This window comes from Pan paniscus, chromosome 3 (assembly GCF_029289425.2).
Source record: "Pan paniscus chromosome 3, NHGRI_mPanPan1-v2.0_pri, whole genome shotgun sequence".
In the NCBI taxonomy this organism is placed as follows: Eukaryota; Metazoa; Chordata; class Mammalia; order Primates; family Hominidae; genus Pan; species Pan paniscus.
The window spans coordinates 34,673,919-34,686,889 of NC_073252.2; positions in this window are offsets into that span (position 1 = coordinate 34,673,919).

A 12,971-nucleotide genomic window follows, 5' to 3' on the forward strand; every position below is an offset into this window, starting at 1 on the left:
AATTTCAAGTTACATTAAAAGTTAAGCAAATACTATTATCCAGATTATAAACTCTTGAGATTAGAAGAAATTTAAATTTTACAATGTATTATCTATAATCTGTGAGTAATTGGTTAATGCTTTTTATCTCTGAAATATATATTAAAGAAACATTAGTAGGGCATGGTGGCTCATGCCTGTAATCCCAGCACTTTGGGAGGCCAAGCCGGGCGGATCACGAGGTCAGGAGATCGAGACCATTCTGGCTAACACGGTGAAACCCAGTCTCTACTAAAAATACAAAAAAAAAAAAAAAAAAGAAACATCTAGAAACAGGGTCTAGATACATGATCAGCTCATTGTGTCTTAAGTCTTAACTTCTCGTTTACTTTAGTACTTTCTCAACAATCTCAAGATCTCCACATTGTAAGCATATCTATGATTAAAGGTAGAACCTAAGTATTATAATCCTTATGTAGTTGTGTTTATAATAAGGGCTCTTTGTTTCTGTACCTTCTCTTCAGAAATCGGTTTTACTTACATCCTATATTTGATTCCTATCATCACACTTTTACTGTAAGCTTTCTTTCAGCCTAATCTGGAAAAAAAAGCCAATTGTTCCAAAGCTTTTCTTTTCCCTCATGAAGGCTGCATGCCAATGTACCTGTTTTGTGTTTTTATTTGTGACCAAATATTAGTAAACTATAAAAATGAATTTTTCTTCCAATAAGGTTCACTCATGATTACATTATGTTCTCACTCCCAGTTATACCATTCATATTCCATTTCTTGATTCATAGGGATAATAGTCAGGATCCAGTCAGGAGACACAATCCACTCCAGTTATACTAATAGAAAAGTGAAGGAATTGTTAACTAGGTATTGGAGAACTGGAAAGGTAAAAAGGTGTATACTATAATGTTACAGAGGTAGTAATTACAGAAAATAGGACAGAAGAAAGACTGGGAAGAGGTTTTCATTATTTATTTATTAATTATTATTATTATTATTATTATCATTTTTGAGATGGAGTTTCACTCTTGTTGCCCAGGCTGGAGTGCAATGGCGTGATCTCGTCTCACCACAATCTCTGCATCCCGGGTTCAAGCAATTCTCCTGTCTCAGCCTCCCGAGTAGCTGGGATTACAGGCATGCACCACCACGCCGGGCTAATTTTGTGTTTTTAGTAGAGACGGGGTTTCTCCATGTTGGTCAGGCTGGACTCGCACTCCCGACTTCAGGTGATCCGCCAGCCTGGGCCTCCCAAAGTGCTGGGATTACAGGCGTGAGACACTGCGCCCGGCCAAGGTTTTCATTATTAAGGATTGGAGCAGGGGCCCTGCAGAATAGGGATTCGGAACTCTCTGGGGAGGAGAGCACTGCGAATTAAGGTAGGTGCTGGAATTTCACATGTTCAAAGAAGGGATCTGTGGAGCTATGACCTGGCCAGACCTCTGAGGAAGGGGAGCCGGCTAGCTATCTGGTAGCTTCCAAGACAGAGTGAAATAAGGCTGATTCTGGAAGCATGTGGAAAACCTCAAACTGAAATTAGATGCTTTTGCTGTAACAAAAGAACCTTCGAAGGAGCATGGTTGGGAAATGAAGCAAACAGAATCAAGTCCCTTCTTATAGACTTCCAGTCCCTTGCCACTACCCCTGCTTCATGGAAACTAACAGCTGGAACTGAAGAAATGTAGTTTGCAGAACCCCAATTCTACATCACAAAATAGAAGAGTGGGTTTGAAAATAAGAGACAGTAAAACAGGAGGTTCTGAAATATGTAGGAGCACATGAGAATGTCGTTTTATTAAAGTCTATGGTATGGATGTTTTCTTATAATAGCATTTCTGAACTTTATTACCTTCTAAATAAAAGCAATAATAGAATGGAAAATTACTTTATCTGATGATTTCAGTTGTTTTTAATAAACAAAGCATGATTACTCCAAAGGCTGATTGAAAGTTCATTCAGAAGGTGTTTAAGAGGGATAGAAATACATACTTAACCAGCAAAAGGCCAATTTCTTTTTTTCTTTTCTTTTTTTTTTTTATTTTTTGAGATGGAGTTTCACTTTTGTTGCCCAGGCTGGAATGCAATGACACAATCTCAGCTCACCACCTCTGCCTCCTGGCTTCAAGAGATTCTCCTGACTCAGCCTCCCAAGTAGCTGTGATTACAGGCATGTGCTACCACGCCCGGATAATTTTGTATTTTTAGTAGAGACGGGGTTTCTCCATGTTGGCCACGCTGGTCTTGAACTCCCGACTTCAGGTGATCCACCCGCCTCGGCCTCTCAAAGTGCTGGGATTAAAGGCGTGAGACACTGTGCCCAGCCCAAAAGGCCAATTTCAATTTGAAAAAATACACATCCATATAACTAAAATTACCTAATTCATTGATAAAATAGATTTTACTTTAAACAAACAAACAAAATCAATTTTTCATGAACTCATGCATTTCTATAGATTTTACTTTGTTTAGATGTTACTTTTGGCTACAGAAAATTAGAATATTTCAATATAAAAATGCATAAAGAAACAGCATTTTAGGAAGATATCATTATGTTACATTTCCAAACTTGTATTAAGGAATATATCATATTTTCAAAATATGCAAGAAATTTGCATATAATTCTGTATTTCTTTTAGCATTATAATTGTATATCTATTTTTACATAATGAAATGCTCTTGGAAGGGAGACTAAATACACAGAAATTCATATATGCGGTTCATAACTGACAATAAGTAAAAATGAATTGAAAATTTGAGACTATCTTTGTGATAGTACTAGAATCTAAATCAGTTTGATTCTAGCATACTTACAAGGAAATATTATTAAAATTTAATCTTACTTGGAAAACTATGAGCATGTTATGCTTCAGGCACTGCACCTAAAATCCTTTAGAATTTATAGCTCCCCATCTGCTGTATATTAAAATTGACTTAATGCATCTTATTGCATTTTGCTGCATTTGATACTCACCCTTTTCCTCATCTGACATAAATACCAGTTTCTTAACATTTTAAAGCGAATTTGTTTTTTTCTCAAGAGTGAACAATTCTCATTACCCATTTCAGTCTTTCAGAGCACTGAGAAAAGAAATGGACTTGCTAAAGTTCTGGAGCAGGTATCCAAACAAACCTGAAAGCTTATTTTAAAAAGTTGTGATAAAGGATTTTAAATAGAAATGGTAGTACAGAATGACTACGCTATCATCTAAATTTAGCTAGACCCCACTCAAGTGCCAGAAGAGCATGAGAGATTAATAACTTGTATACCAGCATATTTTATTCATGGTTATAGCCACTACATTTTTAAAATCTGAAATTCAGAGACTATAAATCTCTAAAGATGTGATAAATGTAAAAGGTGGAGAAAATAGGCCACAGTTCTAGAATGATGTCTTGACATTCACATGTGCTACCGTGGCATCACATATGGGAAGCCATATATCATCTTCTCTTTAGACAGTGAAGACTTCTTTTCACCTTGTAATTATTTATATACATTAAATAAATAATGTCCTCTTCTGCTTTTCAGGATGACATTCTTCTTCCTCTTTGAATGAGTAGCTTAGAAATGACATAATAAAATTTATCCAAAGCTTATAAAGGAAAGAGGATAAGAATTGTTTCCGCTTCCACAAGAAGCGTGGGGGCCAAGCCTAACCCTGCAAATCCCCATGTAGATCTCATTATCATCACCAAACTGGTGATACAATCCTTAATATAGTTGTGAGGTACACTCACTGGCAGCTATTAAAAGTCAGAATCTTATACCAACAATTGCAAGGACTTGGAAACAGTAAGTATAACTAAAAGAGTGTGCCATATTATCTGTTGTGTGAGCAGCCGCAACCAGGACTAAGCCTGAGGAGAATGATGTCTCACCTCTTGGAAGAATAGAACTGCATTCTTCTCTCTTTGCTGCTTGGCATAATTCTATGTGGTTCTCTCTTGGGAAAGCCCTACCCAGCCAATTTTACTTACCATTTAGGATTCTAACGTGAATTGTGAACATGAGTTTTGTCTTTTAGAATATAAAACAGACTTAGAAGAACAGATGAAAATAGTGAGCAAGAAATGGAATTGCCCTTTATTATAACTGGTGTGAAGGTTCTAAAAGATAGTGACTACCTTTCAACCTTGGTTGGTCCCCAAAACACAACATATTTTATTACACATATTTATCTACCATGTAAGAAATTTATGAGACCACTTTAGGACATTGTATTAGTCAGGGTTCTCTAGAGAGACAGGACTAATAGGATAGATGTATATATGAAAGAGAGTTTATTAAGGAGTATTGACTCATACAGTCACTAGGTGAAGTCCCAAAATAGGCCGTCTGCAAGCCGAGGAGCAAGGAAACCAGTCTGAGTCCCAAAGCTGAAGAACTTGGAGTTCTATGTTCAAGGGCAGGAAGCATCCAGTCTGGGAGAAAAACATAGGCCAGAAGATTAAACGAGTCTAGTCTTTTCATGTTCTTCCACCTACTTATATTCTGGCAGCACTGGCAGCTGATTAGATGGTGCCCATCCAGATTGAGGGTAGTTTTGCCTTTCCCAGTCCACTGACTCAAATGTTAATCTCCTTTGGCAACACCATCACAGACAAATCCGGGAGCAATACTTTGCATCCTTCAATCCAGTCAAGTTGACACTCAATATTAACCATTACAGGCATAAATGGGAAAATTGGGCATATCAACAAAAGTTCTATTACGTCCACTGTCCGCTGTTCTCTTAGTGCACTTTCCTAGATTTAGCAGTAAACTAGCTGTCAGGTTGTCTAGGATAGCCTTGGCTGTGACAACTGAAGAAACTCAGTGCACAGGCATGTGCCTCAACCTACAGTACACTAGGCCAGCCATGTCCTAGCAGCTGTGGTGAGGAGCAAAAGTGAAAGTCCAAACTTTGCAACAGGAAAAGCCTAAACACACACATCTATTTTAAGCTTCTATATGTTTGCTAAGACTCCATTAGACAAAATGCATTATATGGCCATGACCAGCGTCAGAGTTGGAGAAGACTACAACATTTCAGGGCAAAGGGTGGAGATACAGAGAAGTCATTAATAGAGGTTGTTCATGTGATCATTCTACCATCACCAGTGATTCTGATTATTATACACATATAATGTACTCACCAGTTAAAAAGTCTCCTAGAATAGCACTTTACTATTTCTACCACTGTCTTTTTCACCCTAAAATAGTACCTGCAGACACCACAGGAAGAGTATTCTGAATATTATAAGATTAATAAACCATTAATTTGCTTTCCTACAGATTAACATTAAGCTTCTAACATTCAGTCTTCTGCTCAAGAAGAAGACATGTGCTTACTACAACAGAAGTCAACTTTAGTGTTTTCTTTCCTGACAATTCTAGTTCCTTTCTTAAAAAAAAAAAAAAAGATATGCAGCTACTTTTGGATTGAAAAAGGTGCTATGTTTCAGCATTAATAATAGCCATTAAGTTCACTGATGGTTCTATCTACCCATAATATGTGCTATATAATAGATATTTCATAAACTATTTCGAGTGAATAGTGTTTAACCTCTCAGATCTGCAATTCTAAGTAGACATACTTCATATATGTGAAATAATTGGGAAATTCAAGAGCCAGTATATTTGAGAAGAGTAGAATATTATGAACATACCAGTGGCTCAGTGATCAAACTAGGAAAGAGAAATGATGTAGCTGTTGGAAGAGAATTTGTCTGTATGTTGTCACTGTATGTTCCTGAGTTTTAAAAAGAATTAAAATGGTTTAGGAAAAATAAGTAAAGCAAAGGCACATCTATACTGCGTTAGGTAAAATATATGTTTAGTCTTAATTTATTTGAGTCAATTTATGTTTTTAATGCTGCTTTTATAAAATGTAAGTTTACGTATGTGGCTTACATTATATTGATTGAGCATCGCTGATCTACATATTTAGAGGCAACTTCTTTTTAGTTCTTATGACATTTATGATAAAATTATCTGCCTTTAAAACAGATGTGTCCACTTATGTTTTTAATGCTGCTATTATAAAATGTAAGTTTACGTATGTGGCTTACATCATATTGAGGGAGTTCTTTTTCAAGATAATCAAGATAATTTTTCTATCTGAAGATCAGCTGAAGAGCAATCTCAATTCTATCTGCAACCCCAATTCTCTTTTGCCATGTAATCTAACATATTTACACTTTCCAGAACTTACGACATAGACATTTTTGGGTAGTTATTACTGTGCCAGTCACATCATGATATTACTGGCATAAATCCATATGAATACAAATCTATAGACAAGTAAAGTAAACATATTTATTTTCTATCCTTCCAAAACCATTCTCTTCAAAACAAGTTTATTGGAATAAACATATGAAAAACATCCTGCCATAGCCCTGAAAACTGAGTACATGTGGAGTATAACAACATGAAAGAAAAGAGATTATGTGTTTTGTGGATAAAAACTGTCTGTATCACGAAAGATATTTTGAGAGCCTTGGTGTGTAATAATATATTCGTTCAAGCAGTGACAGCTATATACTTCCTATATATGTGAGGCCCCTTTAAAAATTACTTTCCTGTTTTCTATATTAAATAATTTTCAGAAATGTATTCTTAATTTGAATCTTCAACATGGTCCTCTCTCACATTCTCCCCCTACAACCTTTTCTTCAAATTAATCAAATCACAGTTTTTAAGACTTACTATCTTGTTTTATTGATTAGAGTAATGGACACTGGCAGCACAGTGGTGAACCAGTGTTCTATGTTCCCTGCTATCATTTTTTCCTCTTTAATTTAATCTGTTTCATGGAGATTTCTATACAGGTGTTACATTTACTAAAAGTGGAAGAAGTGACTTGCCCTTGCTTTTCTTCCTGTTCACTTTTCAGTGACATAATCTTATCATTAGATCAATTCACACTGAAACTAAAATACTTGTTAATTGTCTGGAGTTGAAGCAAAGATTTAAAATAGAGCTAATAATAACATGACACCTGATAATTTTAGAATGCCAGAATCCATTTTGTGGCATGTAATCATTTCAGTTTTCATAAAAGCTATTTTTACTAAATAATAACAGTACAGTAGTCCCCTTTTATCTGTGCAGGTTATGTTCTAAGAACCCCAGTGGTTGCCTGAAAGCATGAATAGAACTGAATCTTATATATACTTTGTTTTTTTCTAGACATACATACCTATGGTGAAGTTTAGTTTACAAATTAGGCACAGTAAGAGAGCAAAAATAACAAATAATAAAATAGAACGACTAAGTCAAACAAGCACTGAGGTGCCACAGCAGTCAATCTGATAACAGAAACAGCGACTCAGCTAATGTAGACAGTGTTAATGCACTGGACAAAGGGTTGGTTCACAACCCTGGTGGGATGGCAGGAGATTTCCTCATGATACTGAGAATAGGAGGCAATTTAAAAGTTTTTAATTGTTTATTTCTAAAATTCTCCATTTCATATTTTTGGGCCACAATTGACTGTGGGTAACTGAAACCACGGAAAATGTAACCACAGATAAGAGGGGACCATTGAGTCATAATAATGACAACAGGTAAAATTTATTTGGCTCTCACATATGCTGTTAATTTTACATAGATTGTTTCAGCTATTATATAATTTTAAAAACAAGTGCTTAAGATTTAAGTATTAAGTCACTATCCCACAATCACATAAGGAGTAAATGACAGAACCAAGATTTGAAGAAAAAACAATATGACTTGAGTATTCTTAGCAGATACACCATACTGCAAGTAGTACAGTGTATTAATTTACTAGGGCTGGCATAACATAGTACCAAAGACAGTGTGGCTTAAATAACACAATTTTATTTTCTCATAATTCTGGAGGCCAGAAGTCCAAGATAAAGATGTCAGCAGGATTGATTTTATTCTGCGACCCTGTCATTGGTACATATATGGTCACCTTCTCCCTTGGTCTTCACATGGTCTTCCCTTTCTGCATATCTTATTTCTAATCTGCTCTTCTTATGAGGACACCAGTTATATGATTTAGGGTCTACCCATATGATCTCATTTTACCTAAATAACCTTCTTAGAAACCAAATCTCCAAATACAGTCATATTCTAAGGTACTGTGGGTTAAGACTTCAACATATAAATTGGGGGAGGGGTGAGCACAATTAATCTCATAATATATAGTTCCTTAGACCAAAGGGGAAAACAAAGATTCATTATTGCCCAGTGTTAAATGTTGATGAAAAGAGTCAAACTCTGTTCATATATATATATGCTATATATATATATATAGTATAAAATACAAAAATGTGTGTGTGTGTTTGTGTGTGTATATATATATAAAAAATATATATATATATTTTTATGAGATGAAGTCTGGCTCTTTTGCCCAGGCTGGAGTGCAGTGGCTAGATCTTGGTTCACTGAAACCTCTGCCTCCTTGGTTCAAGTGATTCTTCTGTCTCAGCCTCCCAAGTAGCTGGGATTATAGGCATGCACCACCACACTTGGCTAATTTTTGTATATATAATAGAGATGGGGTTTCACCATTTTAGCCAGGCTGGTCTTGAACTGTTGACCTCCAGTGATCCGCCCACCTTGGCCTCCAAAAGTGCTGTGATTACAGGTGTGAGCCACCATGACCAGCCTCTGTGAAATGTTTGAAGATATTTATTCTGAGCCAAATATAAGTTACCATGGCCGGTGACACAGCACTGAAGTCAAGGTCCTAAGAACATGTGCCCAAGGTGGTCAGGGCGAAGCTTGGTTTTGTACATTTTAGGAAGTTGTGAGACATCAATAAATCACATGTAAGGAATACATTGATTTGGTCCAGAAAGGCAGGACAACTCAAAGAGGCGGCTTCCAGCTTAAATAGGTAAATTTAAGCATTTTCTGGTTGACAATTGGTTGAGTTTGTCTAAAGACCTGGGATCAATAGAAAAGAAATGTTCAGGTTAAGATAAAAGATTGTGGAGACCAAGTTTCTTTTGAAATCTTATAGTGGCTGCCCTTAGAGACAATAGATGACAAATGTTTCCTATTCAGACCTCTAAAAGTTTCTAGACTCTTAATTCATCTCTTCAGGATTGGGAAGGCCTGGAAGAAAAGTTCTAGCTATGTTAATAGAGATCCTTTACAGATGTAAATTTTCACCCACAAAGGACAGCTTTGCAGGGCCATTTCAAAATATGGCCAAAAAACACGTTGGGGTAAAATATTTTGACTTTCTTCTTTGTCATTTAATGTTACGCCAGAGTCAGATTGGAAAGTAAGTCACAATATACTGGTTAATTAAAACCCATATGATGACAATTTATGGTTTGTAGGTCATGACTCTGCAGACCCCTTAGATAGAAATTTGAACAAGATTTAAAAATCAGAGATTAGTCCTCACAAAGAAGGTACAATTTCTCAAACTGAGTCCAGCAGACATAATTCTTCCAACATAACTCACGTGGCTAAATTGAGTTTGGAAAGAAGTAGTGAGTAGCAGGATAGAGAGAAGAAAGATGATAAAAATTCATGGACACTAATACACTGAGTGTAAAAATCTCTGAAGTTTGGTAACATCCTGATGAGATTTTCGATTGGATTACTGATGGTAATTCTGTCAGAAAAAATTTCACTAAGAGGGAGAGAATCAACTGACTCTAAGAAGCTCAGCCTAAAGTTTTGTTTGTTCAGAAACACTCAACAGAGCATGCATAGGAACAGAGGAAGTGGGCAGCAGGGGTAGTAGGGGTGAGCACTCTCAGTGGAGCTTTCAAAGTTAAAACAAAGAAGATCATGGAGATGGAGGTTGAGGGCATTCTCCTGCTGACACACAGAGCTTTCTCTTGACCGTCTCCCAGGGTCAGCAAAGTGCCAGTTTCTGTGTGGTCCACATCCATGAAATCTTTGAATTACGACTGTGTTCTGCTGATAATTCCTCCCATCAAACTTCAAATGACACTTAAAAGCTTTTTAGATTTTTATAAGTGCCCCATGTGTCTTATCTATGCTTTCCCTCCTTACTGCTTCTGTGTCCGGAATTGGTGGGTTCTTGGTCTCACTGACTTCAAGAATGAAGCCGTGGACCCTCGCAATGAGTGTTACATTTCTTAAAGGCGGTGTGTCCGGAGTTTGTTCCTTCTGATGTTCGGATGTGTTTGGAGTTTCTTCCTTCTGGTGGGTTCGCCTTCTTAAAGCAGCACGTCTGGAGTTGTTCATTCCTCCCGGTGGGTTCGTGGTCTCGCCGGCTTCAGGAGTGAAGCTGCAGACCTTCGCGGTGGGTGTTACAGCTCATAAAGGCAGTGTGAACCCAAAGAGTGAGCAGCAGCAAGATTATTGCAAAGAGAGAAAGAACAAAGCTCCCACAGCGTGGAAGGGGACCCGAGCGGGTTGCCACTGCTGGCTAGGGCAGCCTGCTTTTATTCTCTTATTTGGCCCCACCCACATCCTGCTGATTGGTAGAGCCCAGTGGTCTGTTTTGACAGGGTGCTGATTGGTGTGTTTACAATCCCTGAGCTAGACACAAAGGTTCTCCACGTCCCCACCAGATTAGCTAGATAGAGTGTCGACTGGTGCATTCACAAACCCTGAGCTAGACACAGGGTGCTGATTGGTGTGTTTACAAACCTTGAGCTAGATACAGAGTGCTGATTGGTGTATTTACAATCCTTTAGCTAGACATAAAGGTTCTCCATGTCCCCACCAGACTCAAGAGCCCAGCTGCCTTCACCCAGTGGATCCGGGTCGGGGGCTGCAGGTGGAGCTGCCTGCCAGTCCCGCGCCAGTGCACCCGCACTCCTCAGCCCTTGGGTGGTGGATAGGACTGGGCGCTGTGGAGCGGGGGGCGGCGTTCATCAGGGAGGCTTGGGTGGCACAGGAGCCCACGGAGGGCGGGGGAGGCTCAGGCATGGCGGGCTGCAGGTCCCCAGCCCTGCCCCATGGGAAGGCAGCTAAGGCCCCACGAGAAATTGAGCACAGCAGCTGCTGGCCCAGGTGCTAAGCCCCTCACTGCCCAGGCCGGTGGGGTCAGCTGGCCGCTCTGAGTGTGGGGTCCACCAAGCCCATGCCCACCCGGAACTCACGCTGGCCCACAAGCACCACGTGCAGCCCGGGTTCCCACCCGTGCCTCTCCCTCCACACCTCCCCGCAAGCTGAGGGAGCCGGTTCTGGCCTTGGCCAGCCCAGAAAGGGGCTCCCGCAGTGCAGCGGTGGGCTGAAGGGCTCCTCAAGTGCCGCCAAAGTGGGAGCCCAGGCAGAGGAGGTGCCCAGAGCGAGCGAGGGCTGTGAGGACTGCCAGCACGCTGTCACCTCCCACTACTTTAATGATGTTGTAGCAGCACTATTACCCCTAAGGCCTGTTTGTGCTGAAGAGCCTCTTCTATTACAGATTCCCTCTTCCTCAACCTCCCACCTTTCAAATCAAACTTCTACAGGGACAAAGCTGTATGGATACCCTTCCCCTCAAAGATTTCTTGAAAAAACAAGGGGCTGATGTAACATTTTTGAATTTAAACATCTGGAAAAAATTATAATTAATTAACATCAACTAATCATTAACATGAATGAATTAAAATTCTTAATTAAATGTCAAGTATTGGACATTTTAATGTAAAAATAAACTAGATTTAAAAAATTTAAGAATCACTCCATCTCTAATATAAATTTAAAAACATTAGGACAAATTTAAGAGGCATAATATCCTCACCTCTTGTTGAGTTCCTGTGAGCAAAGTATATTGCCAGATATTGAATGAAGACAGCTTGAATGAATACGTAGAGCAAGGGCAAGATTCCATGTTCTAAAACTATTAGAATACCTCTCTGGACTCCCCATCTAATTGAGGAAAATTTTGCTGATAATATTAAAGATAGAACTTCTATTTAGGAATCTTTGGTTGTAAGGAATACCCCAGGTATTCTGTCTTGTGTTGCTTTTTCTTTTATCTAAACATTCTTCCTGGATTGGCTACTAATACTCTTGTATTCTGATAACTCAAAAATTATATCTCCACCTCTGACTACTCCTCCTGATTCAAGATTTACATATCCAATTGTCAATCTGATATAAACAGTTGGAAGGCTAGTAAACATCTCAAAATTAAAATAAGCAATGGAGAACTGCTGATTATCTTGTCTAAATCTACTTGCTAAGTTTTATTCATTACAGCAAATGACAGCCATTCATCCAGTTGTCTAATTCAAAAATCTAGGTTATAGCTTTTATTCCTCTATTTCATTTTATCCCCATGTGTAATTTATCAGCATGTCTATCCCCCAAACAACATTCCAAATTCATTATATCTCTTTGTCTACAGTGTAAAAGAAAAATTGCACCTGGTCAGTTAAACAGACCACACATTATTTAAGACTATGAGAATAAAGGTGTATTATGTTTGCTTTCCATTATTCTTAAGAAGGTTAATGGTACTCAGCCATCTGTATTTACTAATTGTCTCTTATCAAAGCTAGGGTCTTACCCTCCCATAGAGAGACAAGAGTCTTATCTTTCTTGATGATTACATTTCAAAAGATGACTCTCAACTCCTTGAAAAAGATATTTCAGAGTTGTAGATGATTTACATCTCAAAGAGGCATAAAAAGAATTTACAATTCCAAGTTTTCTAAAGTAAGTGTTTTAAGAAAAGGGAGTAGAGACCTATAGTCAGAAAGAAGCGTGACTAAAGTTTAGTCAAACTCAGTGGAAGTTAAGACCATCTTGGTAAATACTATAAGTATTCTTACTGAAGGTACAGTCACCCTTTGCCGTGACTACTGAAATGTCTTTGTAAATCGTTTTCCTTTTTTTCTGTTTTGCCTTTCTTTTTTACTACAGATAAATAAAATTAGATTTTTTCTGTTTCTCAAACATGCCAAAGGATTCCCATGTTTCGGCCTTTAAATTAGCTCTCAGCTTGGTTTGTGGTGTTCTCCTGGTACCAGTTATTAAGTTATTCTTTCTCCTTTCCAAACCCATCCTTCTGTGTTCTGCTATGCTCTTCCATGTAATGACTGACCTG